At 47.8% G+C, this 14973-nt stretch overlaps 1 protein-coding gene across 2 annotated transcripts in view; it reads left to right on the top strand.

The window, feature by feature from the left end:
* The first annotated feature begins 1150 nt into the window (after positions 1–1150).
* Positions 1151–14973, top strand: part of LOC119956792 (putative GPI-anchored protein pfl2) — a 121116-nt gene continuing 107293 nt past the window's right edge. Inside the window, exons 1-2 of one of the 2 annotated variants that reach the window (XR_005458684.1) lie at positions 1151–1326; positions 10126–10241. The gene's annotated coding sequence lies outside the window, so the exon portion shown is untranslated. Of the gene's footprint in view, positions 1327–6178; positions 6449–10125; positions 10242–14973 lie in introns of those variants that run through there. The other variant, XR_005458683.1, reaches the window with a different exon arrangement.

Genomic DNA, 14973 nt, shown 5'->3' with positions numbered 1-14973 from the left:
TCCCAACCAGCCAATCAGGTCACAGCTTTTCTGCGATGTCACTACAGTTTTCCCCCCCACACAATTTGAAAAGGTAATAAAAAAATAAATACAAATCACTTACCTTCTCAGGGTGCTCTCTGGTTCTCTCTCTGCAGATTAACAGTTACAGCCAGAAGAAAGAGAACAAAATGGTCGGGAAAAAACACCTTCTCCTACTCTGCACCGAATTACCTCACTGCACCAAATTGCCAAGTTCCAATTCCCACTCTGGATGTATCTCTTTCACCTGCGCAAAGCTGACTGAGTGCCCCCTTGTGATAGGACCCCGCGGCGGCCATGTGGATCATAACGGCTCGCCCCTTCAACGGGCCACGCTACCAAGCTTACTCTGACTACACCCCACACCCCTCTGTCAAACTCCATTGAGTCTGTTGTAAGAGGGAAAAAAATCCAGCTTCCTTTTATCTTTGATACAGACCTCAGCTAACCAGGGTGACTCACACTACTTAAGCTTCAAACAGAAGAATACAATGTACACTCTTGTACCACATCTTCGCTTTGTGTTCTGCTTTGTGTTCTGTTTCCTGATTTGTTCTTTTTGGTTGGAGATGCTTCGCCAGCAGATGGTGCCTGTGAGCAGTTTTTTTAAAATTAAGAATTGGACCACGGGGCTTAAACAACCCAAAGCCAGGATGGGACATCGACCCAGTCTCCTTCTAGCTCCCTGCTGTCAGCAACTCCATTGCTTTCCTTGTGACCCTTGAATCATTAATAACACTGGAATTAAGTACATGAAGAAGACTTTAATAAGAGGCAAAGGGGGTTTAACATACTGGTAACAGGGATGAGGAACTTCAGTTGCATGGGAATAAAAGGAAGCTGGATTTTTTTCTCTCTTACAACAGAGACTCAAAGATGTTTGACAGAGGGGTGTGGGGTGTAATCAGAGTAAGCTTGGTAGCGTGGCCCATTGAAGGGGTGAGCCGTTACGATCCACATGGCCGGCGCGGGGTCCTATCATAAGGGGGCACGCAAATCCTGACCAATGGGGGAAAAGCACAGGGTCCCTGGAGTGGGGTCCTGGGCAGTGTGGACCCAGGAATCAGAGGGTGAAGACCTGTTTAGTGACTTTATGCCTGTATATAGTTTGCCTTTACTTGATACCAATAAAGCCTTGTTCCGTTATACTGGTAGTCTCCCTGGTATTGCCCTCAGCCACCACATTGGCGACGAGTGTAAACCAGATCGATCACAATGCCGTGGTAGTTCCGAACACAGGGAAGGAAGGAAGAAGCCTCCAAAATGAACAGAGAAATCGGAAAGGGACGACAGCATCATAAAACAGTGAGTGAAAGTGCCCACGATTGAGAAGTTTGATCCATTTGACGGAAAGCTGAAGGCTGGAGCCAGTATATTGAGCAGTTCCATTACTTCTTTTCAGCAAATGAAATAACAGGGGAGGATAAACAGAAGGTTATTCTATTAATAGTTTGTGGGCCACCAACCTACAACCTCATCAGGAATATGATGTCCTCAGACGCTTCCGACACAAAGTTATTCAACCAGTTGGTGATGCTGATCAGGGAGCATTTCAACACCAGCACCTCAATCATATTACAGCGATACAAGTTTAATTCAGCTGTCAGGGACCCAGGAGAGACAATTTCCGCCTTTGTTGCCAGACTCTGCCAAATGGCCGAGCATTGTGAGTTTGGCACAGCGTGCACAACCGTTTCGTACGTGGTATTAACAATATAAGGTTGAAACAAAGAATATGTTAGACAGGGCGATCAAAATTGCTCAGGCAACCGAGTGGGGAGAGAGGGGCATGTCAGAACTTCAAAGCATTAAGAAGTTGAGGTGAACCAGCTGTAGGGAGGTATGGCTGCAAGACACGCAGCCAAAGCGAGAGACACAGAGGTGTTTGCAGATGACTGCACACTGTTCAGCACCATTCGAGACTCCTCAGATAATGAAGCAGCCTATGTCCAATGTAGCAAGACCTGGACAATATCCAGGCTTGGGGTGATGAGTGGCAAGTTACATTCGTGCTACACAAGTGCCAGGAAATGACCATCTCCTGCAAGCGAGGATCTAACCATCGCCCCTTGACATTCAATGGCATTACGGCAGCACGGTAGCATTGTGGATAGCACAATCGCTTCACAGCTCCAGGGTTCCAGGTTCGATTCCGGCTTGGGTAACTGTCTGTGCGGAGTCTGCACATCCTCCCCGTGTGTGCGTGGGTTTCCTCCGGGTGCTCCGGCTTCCTCCCACAGTCCAAAGATGTGCAAGTTAGGTGGATTGGACATAATAAATTGCCCTTAGTGTCCAAAATTGCCCTTAGTGTTGGGTGGGGTTACTGGGTTATGGGGATAGGGTGGAGGTGTTAACCTTGGGTAGGGTGCTCTTTCCAGGAGCCGGTGCAGACTCGATGGGCCGAATGGCCTCCTTCTGCACTGTAAATTCTATGATCTATTACCATTGCTGAAGCCCGCACAATTAACATCCTGGGGGATACCATTGATCAAAAACTGAACCGGACTAGCCATATTAATACTGTGGCTGGGAATCCGTGGCGAGTAACTCACCTCCTAACCCCCCAAAGCCTGTTTATAATCCACAAGGCACAAGTCAGGAGTGCAATGGAACACTCTCCACTTGCCTGGATGTGTGCAGCTCCAAAAACATACAAGAAGCTCAACATTATCCAGGACAAAGCAGCCCGCTTGACTGCTCCCCCTTCCACAAACATTCAAACCCTCCACCACCGATGAACAGTGGCAGCCGTGTGTATCATCTACAAGATGCACTGCAGTAACTCACCAAGGTTCCTTAGACAGCACCTTCCAAACCCACGACTGACACCATCTAGAAGGACAAGAGCAGCAGATACCTGGGAACCCCACCACCTGGAGGTTCACCTCCAAGTCACTCACCACCCTGACTTGGAAATATAACGTTGGGCGCAGTTGGGAAGGGATCAATGGTGTAGGACAGCTGAGGGCGGGCCTGGAGGGGCACGGGAGGGGGCTGTGTGCTGGTTCAAAAATGGGTATGGCTGATTGGCAGGGGAAAGAGGCAGGAAGCCCCCAGACCAGGTTGGTCAAGTGGAACATAAGGGGGCTGAATGGGCCGGTTAAATGGTCATGTGTGTTCACGCACCTGAGGAGCTTGAAGGAGGACTTGGCATTTTTGAAGAAGATGCATCTGAAGTTGGGGTATCAGACAAAGCTGAGAGAAGGATTGGTGGGGCAGGTGTTTCATTTGGGGCTGGATATGGGGGGAGGGGGGGGGTGGCGGTGCTAGTCAATAAGAGGGTTGCATTTGAGGTGGGGAGAAATGAAACCGATCTGGGGATAGGTATGTGATGGTCAGTGGGAAGTTGGAAGGGATGCTGGTGGTTCTGGTAAACGTTTATGCTCCGAATTGGGGTGATGTGGATTTTATGAGGCGGGTGTTGGGGAAAATTCCAGACCTGGACTCGCGTCAGTTGATTATGGCGGGTGATTTCAATATGATCATAGATCCAAGCTTGGACCGGTCGAGTCCCAAGTTGCCAAGGATGTCAGCAATGGCGAGAGAGCTTAGGGAATTTATGGAGCGCATGGGGAGGATGGATCCATGGAGGTTTGGGAGGCCGAGGGCGAAGGAGTTTTCATACTTCCCCCATGTGCACCGGGTGAATTCCCGAATTGGTTTTTCCGTGATGGACACGGCGTTGCAAGCAGAGGTGGCCGACTTGGAGTATTCAGCGATTGTGGTTTTCGACCAGGCGCCGCATTGCGGGTGGCTCAGAGGGAGGCCCCAACAGCCGCAGTTGAGGCTAGAATGGGGTTTCTGATGGATGAGGAGGTATGTGAGCGGTGAGGGCTGTCATTCAGTGCCATGCGGAGTTGAATGACACGGGGAGGTCAAAGATGTGCAGGTTAGGTGGATTGGCCATGATAAATTGCCCTTAGTGTCCAAAATTGCCCTTAGTGTTGGGTGGGGTTACTGGGTTATTGGGATAGGGTGGAGGTGTTGAACTTGGGTAGGGTGCTCTTTCCAAGAGCCGGTGCAGACTCGATGGGCCGAATGGCCTCCTTCTGCACTGTAAATTCTATGATCTATGATCCATTGAGATCCAAAAAGATGAGGTGTTGGGTGTGTTGAAAAATATTACAGTAGTTAAATCCCCAGGGCCTGATGGGATCTACCCCAGAATACGGAAGGAGGCTAGAGAGGAAATTGCTGAGGCCTTGACAGAAATCTTTGGATCCACACTGTCTTCAGGTGATGTCCAGGAGGACTGGAAAATAGCCACTGTTGTTCCTTTGTTTAAGAAGGGTAGCAAGGATAATCCAGGAAACTACAGGCCAGTGAGCCTTACGTCAGTGGTAGGGAAATTACTGGAGAGAATTCTTCGAGACAGGATCTACTCCCATTTGGAATCAAATGGTCGGATTAGCGAGAGGCAGCCTGGTTTTGTGAAGGGGATGTCGTGTCTCACTAACGTGATAAGAGTTTTTTTCGAAGAGGTCACAAAGATTATTGATGCAGGAAGGGCAGTGGATGTTGTCTATATGGGCTTCAGTAAGGCCTTTGACAAGGTCCCTCATGGTAGACTGGTACAAAAGGTGAAGTCACACGGGTTCAGGAGTGAGCTGGCAAGATGGACACAGAACTGGCTAGGCCATAGAAGGCAGAGAGTAGCAATGGAAGGGTGCTTTTCTAATTGGAGGGATGTGACTAGTGGTGTTCCGCAGGGATCAGTGCTGGGACCTTTGCTGTTTGTAGTATATATAAATGATTTGGAGGAAAATGTAACTGGTCTAATTAATAAGTTTGCAGACGACACAAAGGGTGGAATTGCAGATAGCGATGAGGACTGTCAGAGGATACAGCAGGATTTAGATTGTTTGGAGACTTGGGCAGAGAGATGGCAGATGGAGTTTAATCCGGACAAATGTGAGGTAATGCATTTTGGAAGGTCTAATGCAGATAGGGAATATACAGTGAATGGTAGAACCCTCAAGAGTATTGACAGTCAGAGAGATCTAGGTGTACAGGTCCACGGGTCACTGAAAGGGGCAACTCAGGTGGAGAAGATAGTCAAGAAGGCATACGTCATGTTTGCCTTCATTGGCCGGAGCATTGAGTCTAAAAATTGGCAAGTCATGTTGCAGCTGTGTAGAACCTTAGTTAGGCCACACTTGGAGTATAGTGTTCAGTTCTGGTCGCCACACTACCAGAAGGATGTGGAGGCTTTAGAGAGGGTGCAGAAGAGATTTACCAGGATGTTGCCTGGTATGGAGGGCATTAGCTATGATGAGCGGTTGAGTAAACTTGGTTCTCACTGGAATGACGGAGGTTGAGTGGCGACCTAATCGAGGTTTACAAAATTATGATGGGCATAGACGGAGTGGATAGTCAGAGGCTTTTTCCCAGGGTAGAGGGTTCAATTACTAGGGGGCATAGGTTTTGGAGCGAGGGGCAAGGTTTAGAGGAGATGTACGAGGCAAGTTTTTTACACAGAGGGTAGTGGGTGCCTGGAACTCGCTGCCGGAGGAGGTGGTGGAAGCAGGGACGATAGTGATGTTTAAGGGGCATCTTGACAAATACATGAATAGGATGGGAATAGAGCAGGGGTGGGCAAACTACGGCCCGCGGGCCGCATGCGGCCCGCCAAAGGTCTTTATGCGGCCCACCAAGAACAAGTCATAAAAAAAAAATTTTTTTGTTTAAATTTTTTTTTTAAATAAGGTTAATGGGGGTGGGGGGGCTGTTGTGTTACTGGTATAGGGTGGATACGTTGACTTGAGTAGGGTGATCATTGCTCGGCACAACATGTGTTTCATGTGAAGTTTCTACTTTAAAATATTAATTAATAAAAATTAATTGCTTTTTTTTCTTTAAAAACCTTTTATTTTGGCTATTTTAAATATTAATTATTTTACTTAATATACTATGCGGCCCTTTAAAATTGTGAATTTCTGAATGTGGCCCTTGCACGGAAAAGTTTGCCCACCCCTGGAATAGAGGGATTCGGATCCAGGAAGTGCAGAAGATTTTAGTTTAGACGGGCAGCATGGTCGGCACAGGCTTGGAGGGCCGAAGGGCCTGTTCCTGTGCTGTACTTTTCTTTATTCTTTGTTCTTTGTCGAACTCTGTGCCAAAAGGAGAAGTTGAGATGACGACGATAGATGTATTTGAGCAGAAGTTGAGTAAACATGTAAGAGAAAAAGGAAGCATATGTTGATTGAGTGAGATAAGAAAGGGTAGGGGCGGATCATGTGCAACACAAACCACCAGCTTGATCGTGTTTCTGTGCTAAGTATCACAAACCCTCCTGGGTCATTGGTTAAGATTCATGCAGGCCCAGAACACCTCTTTTGGTTCTTGATGTATGGTAAGAGACTGAGGATGATTTACAGATGCAGGAATCGTCGTGGATGGGACGGTAAATTTGACGTACCAGCAAAAGGTTAGTTGGTTCAGGGAGATCGAGGGGTCTGGTGCGGGGTGGGGAGGAACATCGTGTATCGCTGTATGCGGACGACCTGCTGTTGTATGTGGCGGATCCAGTAGGGGGAATGCCGGGGGTGATGGAGCTGTTAGCGGAATTTGGGGGCTTCTCGGGCTATAAGTTAAATTTAGGCAAGAGCGAGGTATTTGTAGTACACCCGGGTGATCAGGAGGAGGGAATTGGGAGACTCCCATTTAAGAGGGCAGTGAAGAGTTTCAGATATCTGGGGGTGCAGGTGGCCAGGAGTTGGGGGACTCTCCATAAGCTTAATTTTACCAGGCTGGTGGAGCAGATGGAGGAGGAATTTAAAAGGTGGGACATGGTGCCGCTATCGTTGGCGGGTAGAGTGCAGTCCGTCAAAATGACGGTTCTCCCGAGGTTCTTGTTCCTTTTTCAGTGTTTGCCCATCTTTATCCCTAGGGCCTTTTTTAGAAGGGTGACTAGCAGCATCATGAGCTTTGTTTTGGCGCTTGGGACCCCGAGGGTGAAGAGGGTCTTCTTGGAGTGGGTTAGAGATGGGGGGGGGGGGGGGGGGGGGGGGGGGCTGGCGTTACCCAATCTCTCGAGGTACTACTGGGCGGCCAATGTGTCGATGGGTGATGGAGGGGGAGGGGACAGCATGGAAACGGATGGAGAGGGCGTCCTGTGGAGATACAAGCCTGGGGACCCTGGTAACGGCGCCGTGGCCGCTCCCTCCCACGAGGTATACCACGAGTCCGGTGGTGACGGCTACCCTCAAGATTTTGGCGCAGTGGAGGCGACATAGGGGAGATGTGGGGGGCTCGATGGAGGCTCCGTTAAGGGGGAACCATAGGTTCGTCCCGGGGAACATTGATGGGGGATTTCAGGGTTGGCACAGAGCGGGCATCAGACAGCTGAGGGACCTGTTTATTGATGATAGGTTTGCGAGCCTGGGGGAGTTGGAGGAGAAATTTGGGCTCCCCCCGGGAAACATGTTCAGGTATCTGCAGGTAAAGGCATTTGCTAGACGGCAGGTGGAGGGATTCCCTTCGCTTCCCGCGAGGGGGGTGAGTGACAGGGTGCTTTCGGGGGTCTGGGTCGGAGAGGGGAAGATATCTGATATCTACAAGGTTATGCAGGAGGCGGAGGAGGCGTCAGTAGAGGAGCTGAAAGCTAAGTGGGAGGTGGAACTGGGGGAACAGATCGAAGACAGGACATGGGCTGATGCCCTGGAGAGGGTTAATTCTTCCTCCTTGTGTGCGCGGCTTAGCCTCATCCAATTCAAGGTGCTGCACCGGGCCCACATGACTGGGACGAGGATGAGTAGGTTCTTTGGGGGTGAAGACAGGTGTGTCAGGTGCTCGGGGAGTCCAGCGAACCATGCCCATATGTTCTGGGCATGCCCGGCACTGGAGGAGTTCTGGAAGGGGGTGGCGAGGACGGTGTCGAGGGTGGTGGGATCCAGGGTCAAGCCAGGATGGGGACTCGCGATTTTTGGGGTTGGGGTGGAGCCGGGAGTGCAGGAGGCGAAAGAGGCCGGTGTGCTGGCCTTTGCGTCCCTAGTAGCCCGGCGAAGGATTTTGCTACAATGGAAGGATGCGAGGCCCCCAAGCGTGGAGACCTGGATCAATGACATGGCGGGTTTCATTAAGCTAGAGAAGGTCAAATTCGCCCTGAGAGGGTCGGTACAAGGGTTCTTTAGGCGGTGGCAACCTTTCCTCGACTTTCTGGCTCAACGATAGGGTACGGAGACAGTAGCAGCAGCAACCGGGGGGGGGGGGGGAGGGGAGGAAGGGGAAGGGAAAAGGTGGGGGGGGGGGGGACGATGACTATGTTTGTTTAATTAAATTTTAATTTATTTTTAAGTTCTTTTGTTGTTCATTGGGGTTGGGGGGGTGGGGGGATGTGATACATGCGTCGATACGGTCTTGGGGGTGTTACAGTTATTATGGGTTATTTTGTTGCATTTCATTGTTTGTCGTTATGTTTTATATTTTCTGTAAAAAATTCCAATAAAAATTATTTTTTTTAAAGTTAGTTGGTTTCAGGCAGGAATTTTGTCCAGAAAATCCCACCCGTAGATTCAGTTCGGCAACAGAGGTAGAGGCCTTTAATGAAGGTTAAGGGAGTTAGACAAGTAACACAAAGAATACTTTATTTATAATACGTACGATGTACAAAGGGAACTGGTTGAACCACACCAGGTTCTCTCTCTCTGTCAGTCAGTTCCTATCTGGCCGACCTTAGATACGTAGAAACATAGAAAATAGGAGCAGGACAAGGCCATTTGTCCCTTCAGGCCTGCTCTGCCATTCATTATGATCATGGTATCAGCCCTGTAGTTAGCGGGGGAGCTCATCCTCCTCGAGCCACAATCGGACAACAATCATCCCAGCCCCATGTGTTCCATGCAGATTATTACAAGGCCGTTTGGCCCTTCAAGTCTATTCTGGCTCTCTGTGGGGAAATTCAGCCAGTTTCCTCCTCCACTCTACCCCTGCAGCCCTGCAAGTTCATTTCCTTCCATGTTTATTTCCGACTGCATCTGGGCCTCAACAGCAAAGACTAGCTAATTAACTGCAGGTTGGAAGGGAAAGAGAACAGAGAAGTAGTTCATGCCAAAGCCTCATTCTGTTCCCAACATAGGGTCACTAGATATATCATTAAACCAAAGGTGCAATCATTAATTAAAAACAAAATACTGCAGATGCTGCAAATCTGAAATGAAAACTGAAAATGCTGAATAAATGCAGCCTCCTCCACCTTCTGGATCACCTGGCTCTGGGTCTCCCGTCTCAGATCCACACGGTCAATCCCCGCTCTCAGCAGGTCTACCACTTTCACCAGGTCCCCTAGAGCCTCCCTCCTCTGCTGACTGAACTTTTTGTTCAGAAAGTCCACCAACTGCTCCGTCGACCATTGGGCTGGTCAGGCCGACCCCTTGCTCTCCGCCATCTTTCCCTGTGTCACACAAAGAGTTTCTTGCTTTTGCAGCTCCTTTCTTCGAAATCCACTTCTGGTCCACAAATCCATTCACCAGTGGGATATAGTCTTCCTCCAGCACTCCAACACCCCTTTTCCTTCAAAACATCCGCTTGGCAACCAGGGAAAAGGACCGAAAAGACCGCCTCGAGCGGGAGCTGCCAATTGTGCGACCACTCATTCCATGGCTGCCACCGGAAGTTGCTGGATGTTATTTACTATCACTGTTATGACCCTGTTGGAGGCCATGACTGTACTATGTATAATTCTCCCCATCTCAGAATATGAACTCCACCGGTAATTGGGGGCGGGGTTTCGGGGAAACTACTCAGTATAAAAACCCTGACCTGGGTACAGGACAGGGAGGGTGGCCCTTCGGGGAAAGGACTATAGTTTTTCTTATTTTGTGTATACCATAATAAACATGTTCTTCATTTCTCCTCTACCATACGTTCCTGTTGTCTCTCCCATCCTGGTTCTACAACTGTGATGCACATCTGAATATACAGTTATATTTTAGAACCTCTCACCCTTCCAGTGCCTGCTCGGTTTGGAGGGTTGAACATGCCCAAAGCTGTGCTCACGCTTTTAATATAACATTGTCTCATGAATTTAACTTGACTTGATCAGGCAGGAAGCTGCCTTTCCCTTCCACAACCCCTAAAAGTCCCACTTCTCTTTTTTGCTTACAGATCAGGATGTTATGTTGAAACAGTCACCCAATCGAGCTAACACAATTTAGGAATCTGCAATATGGCATTCAGTGCTTTGTTGGTGGGTCTTTTGTTTCTCTTCCAGCATGTTACAGGTAAGGATTAATACTTTATATTAATCTGCAACATATTCCAAAGTGGATTGGTCATGTTAATATTGTTCCTTAATGTCCAAAGACGTTGATTGATTTATTGTCACATGTACCGAAGCACAGTGAAAAGTATTTTTCTGCAGCCAAGGGAACGTACACAGTACGTACATAGTAGACAAAAGAATAATTAACAGAGTACATTGACAAATGGTACATCAACAAACAGTGATTGGTTACAGTGTGGAACAAGGGCCAAACAAAGCAAATACATCAGCAAGAGCAGCATAGGGTGTCGTGAATCGTGTTCTTATAGGGAACAGATCAGTCCGAGGGGGAGTCGTTGAGGAGTCTAGTAGCTGTGGAGAAGAAGCTGTTCCTATGTCTGGATGTGCGGGTCTTCAGACTTCTGTATCTTCTGCCTGATGGAAGTGTCTGGAATAAGGCAATGACTGGGTGGGAGGGATCTCTGATAATGCTGTCTGCCTTCCTGAGGCAGCGCGAGGTGTAAACAGAATCAATGGGAGGGTGGTAAGCTTGTGTGGTGCATTGGGCTGAGTTCACCACACTCTGCAAATTAGGTGGGGCACTGGGGGCAGGCTCAGGTAGGCTGCACTTTCAGGGGGTCGATGCAGTCTTGATGGGCTGAAAGGCCACCTTCTGTACTGTAGGATTCTATGGAATGTATGGGTCTGGAGATATCAGTTTATATCTTTATCTCAAAAGATAGACATAAAAATTAAAAATATCAATTCCCATTAGTACTGTTATTTTGAGGATGTTTAATGATGGCTCAGACGAGCCTCACATCATTACAAAGTGTAGAGAAGTGTAATGGGTGAAGACTCTCACACACAGATTGGGACGTCAGAACCTCTGGCAAATCCAGTCACAGTAAATTACTGCCGCTCCCATTCCATCATTATTCCATAAGGAATGGTAAAGTTGGGGGGGGGGGGGCAGGGGAAAGCTTGTCAGAACTGTGTGATTAGGAGGTGGGCCAGACTGTGTGGTGGGGGGGAGGTGCAGTCAGAGTGTGTGAATGGGGGTCAGATTGTAATGGGGCCAGGGTATGTGATTGGGGGGGGGGGGGGGGGGGGGGTGGTCTGTGTAATGGGGAAGGGGTCAGAGTGTGGGATGGGGACTCAGACTGTGATGATATGGGTTGTAGTACTGTGTGGTCGGGACTATCGAATTGATGGTCAGACTGAGTGATGCGGGTCAGAGTGTGTGTTTGGAGGAGTCAGAGTATGTGATGTGGGTCAGCACGTCAGTGATGGGGCAAGAATTTGTGTTTGAGGGGTCAGATGATATGATTGGGGGGAGGGGTCTGAAGAAAATTTCTCCCTCCAAATTCAGCTTTTGTCTGGTTTGGGAGTTTTAGTTTTTATTTGAGCTCTGGTGCAGCTCAGTGAGTGGAGTGTTTCTGCAATGCCGTTTCAGGATGGATGGTGTGTGTTAGATTCCAGATCAGTCAATCTGTGACAGCATCTGTTCAGAGCTCCATGTAACTGTCCCATTATAGTTTAACAGCTTAACCTTTCGGCAATGAGGCTTCAAACACATTGCACAAAATACCTGTCTAATAGTCTAGATACGCTGATTAGAAACTTGCTCACTACAAAAACAAAAGAAAGACTTGCATTTATATAAATCAGGGGTGGGCAAACTTTTCCGTGCAAGGGCCACATTCAGAAATTCACAATTTTAAAGGGCCGCATAGTATATTAAGTAAAATAATTAATATTTAAAATAGCCAAAATAAAAGGTTTTTAAAGAAAACAAAGCAATTAATTTTTATTAATTAATATTTTAAAGTAGAAACTTTACATGAAACACATTTATTTGAAAAACAAGTAACTCAGTTTAAAGAAAAAAAAGCAATTAATTTTTATTAATTAATATTTTAAAGTAGAAACTTCACATGAAACACATGTTGTGCCGAGCAATGATCACCCTACTCAAGTCAACGTATCCACCCTATACCAGTAACCCAACAGCCCCCCCATTAACCTTTAAAAAAAAAATTTTTTAATTTTTATGACTTGATCTTGGTGGGCCGCATGCGGCCCGCGGGCCGTAGTTTGCCCACCCCTGATATAAATGAAATGAAATGAAATGAAAATTGCTTATTGTCACAAGTAGGCTTCAAATGAAGTTACTGTGAAAAGTCTCTAGTGCCTTTCACAATGTCAGGACATTTAAAAACCATTACAGTCAATGAAGTGGTTCCTGTTGTAATGCAAGAAAGTCAGCAGTCTATTTATATACAATGGGCGTGATCTACCGGCTGCGTTACACTCGAGCGAGAGTGCAACACGGCTGGTAGATCCCAGGAGGGGCCTCTTGCGGGCTTCCAGGCAATCTTTATGCCTCACAGAAAGTACCCAAGTTCCATGAGGCATCGGAATCTCGCCCAAAAGGGCGTGATCAAACGGTGCGCCCCTTGGTAGGTTTTAAACCTAGTTAGGCAAGCTTACCCGGGATCCACGAGCGTTCTGGGATCTACCAGTCTCGCAAGGAGGCTGCAGCCGGGTGCCATTCAATACTGGTCCACACAAACATGGACCATGCAGAACGGCATCCGGGAAGGGGTGTTCCTGGCCCATTGGAGGCACCTGGGTAGCCAGGGATAGTGCAGGGTGGCTCTCTGGCCCTTCTCCTGGAACGCGGACACTTTGGCACTGCCCAGCTGGCACCTTGGCACCACCATCCTGGCACTGCCATGGTGCCCAGGTGGTGGTGCAAGGGTGCCTGGGTGCAAGGTGGCACTGTCAAGGGTCAGGGCCTGAGGGGGAGCCATGCCAATGAAAGGAGAGTGGAGGGGGTTATGAAGGGTATTGGGGGGGTGGGGGGGGGGGGGGGGGGTTGCAGGCAAGGTATGAAGGGGCCTCAGGGAGGTTCGGGGGGCTGACGGGTGGGGGTTCTGGAGGGGGCCTCCTGAGACCCCACAGCGGGGTGGCCTGATCTGGGGGGGAGTTAATCCCCATTGTATAGGTGGATGGCATTGCCCATATGTGGGGGATATGGGAGATCTGCAAGCTCGTGTAGAGATCGGGGCAGCTGGGGCAGCATGGTGGTGCAGTGGTTAGTACTGCTGCATCACAGCGCCAAGGACCCGGGTTCGATCCCAGCCCTGGGTCACTGTCTGTCTGGAGTTTGCACATTCTCCGCATGTCTGCATGGGTCTCATCCCCACAACCCAAAAATGTGAAGGGTAGGTGAATTGGCCACACTAAATTGCCCCTTAATTGGAAAATAAAAAGAATTGGGCACTTTAAATTTTTTTAAAAAGAGATTGGTCCACGCATTCAAAATGGCAGCCTGACCTCTGAGTTCAGCTCCCTGGTGCTGAAAATAAATTCGAAGTGTGGGCTAAACCGGAAAGAAACTCCCCAGGGCCCAAAAATGTGACTTTGGGCAGGACTTAACTAAATGGGAACAAAGTCTCATAGTTATCACGGTTAGCCGCATGTTTCCCGGTGCTCACAGCACCGAGAAATACAACGTTATAAAACGGCACTTGCATTTGATAGAGGGCCTCAGCCGAGGCTGGACAGAGACACGTTTTGTACACCTGAGTGTTACGTTCTAGTGCGTTGCAATGATTGAGTCAGTGCACCAAAGAACATCTAGTTCGTGATTAGTTAAGATTTATTAATTTACAATAATGTGGGCATAAAACAATACTATTACTACTAACAAACTGTAAATTGTTAACAACTAGAATACGAGAGCTGATATTAAACACGACTATCCACGATGATTCCTCACTCAGACTACTCGAGGTTGTAGTGTCGCCTGGTGTATTTTTACTGCCACTTGCTGGTTGGAGGTCTAACATATTAACATACAGAATTATTTGTGCATATCATTGCATCCCCTTTCCTTTAGATTTTAACAAAAATATAATATAAATCATTTCAACCAATTATCATACATATGATATGCATAGCATAACAATTCAGATTATTTATAATTACAGTGTCCACTACAGATTCAGTCTCTCAGGCTTCTTTCGATGTCTTGTTGACCTCCTAAGCTTTAGTTGATCCGCCGAATCTGCTTGACATTCTAGTGGCTCTGAAGATGCTTCTACTGCATTACCCTGTACACCTTCAGGTTGTACACTTGATTCTTGTTCAGGTTGCATTGGTTTGGTAGACAGAAGTTTTCACACACATCATCTGCTGAGAGTGAAGGTTGCTGAATTTTTACCAAACCTCTTCTATTCCTCCTGAGTACCTGTCCTTGTTCTGTGATGACTGTGTAGGATCGCGGACCTATCTTCTGAATCACTTTTGCACACTTTGACCAGCCATCAGGATCCTCCACCCTTCGGATATCATTGTGTTCTAAAGGTTGGAGAGACCTGGTTGACCTATTATAGTATCTCCTCTGCTTCCTCTTTGAGACTGCAGTTGATGTTTTATTTTGTGACTTCCTTGTTGATTTGAAAGACATGGCAACGTTGTTCTTATTTTCCTGTTCATCAGTAATTGTGATGGTGACAAACCATTGCTCAAAGGTGATGCTCGATATCTGAGCAATGCATTGATTTTTTAAGTAATTGTTTTGCTATTTGCACACCTTTCTCTACCTTTCCATTTGACTGTGGATATAAAGGACTGGATGTGACATGCCTGAAGTCGTACTTCTGCGCAAATTCCCTCTATTCCTGACAATTGAAACATGGACCATTGTCACTCATGACAACCTGCGGAAAGCCACGATGAGC

This window comes from Scyliorhinus canicula, chromosome 24, assembly GCF_902713615.1.
Source record: "Scyliorhinus canicula chromosome 24, sScyCan1.1, whole genome shotgun sequence".
Taxonomy (NCBI): domain Eukaryota; kingdom Metazoa; phylum Chordata; class Chondrichthyes; order Carcharhiniformes; family Scyliorhinidae; genus Scyliorhinus; species Scyliorhinus canicula.
Note: the sequence above shows the minus strand (reverse complement) of the source record. Positions and strands in the feature narration are given on the sequence as shown.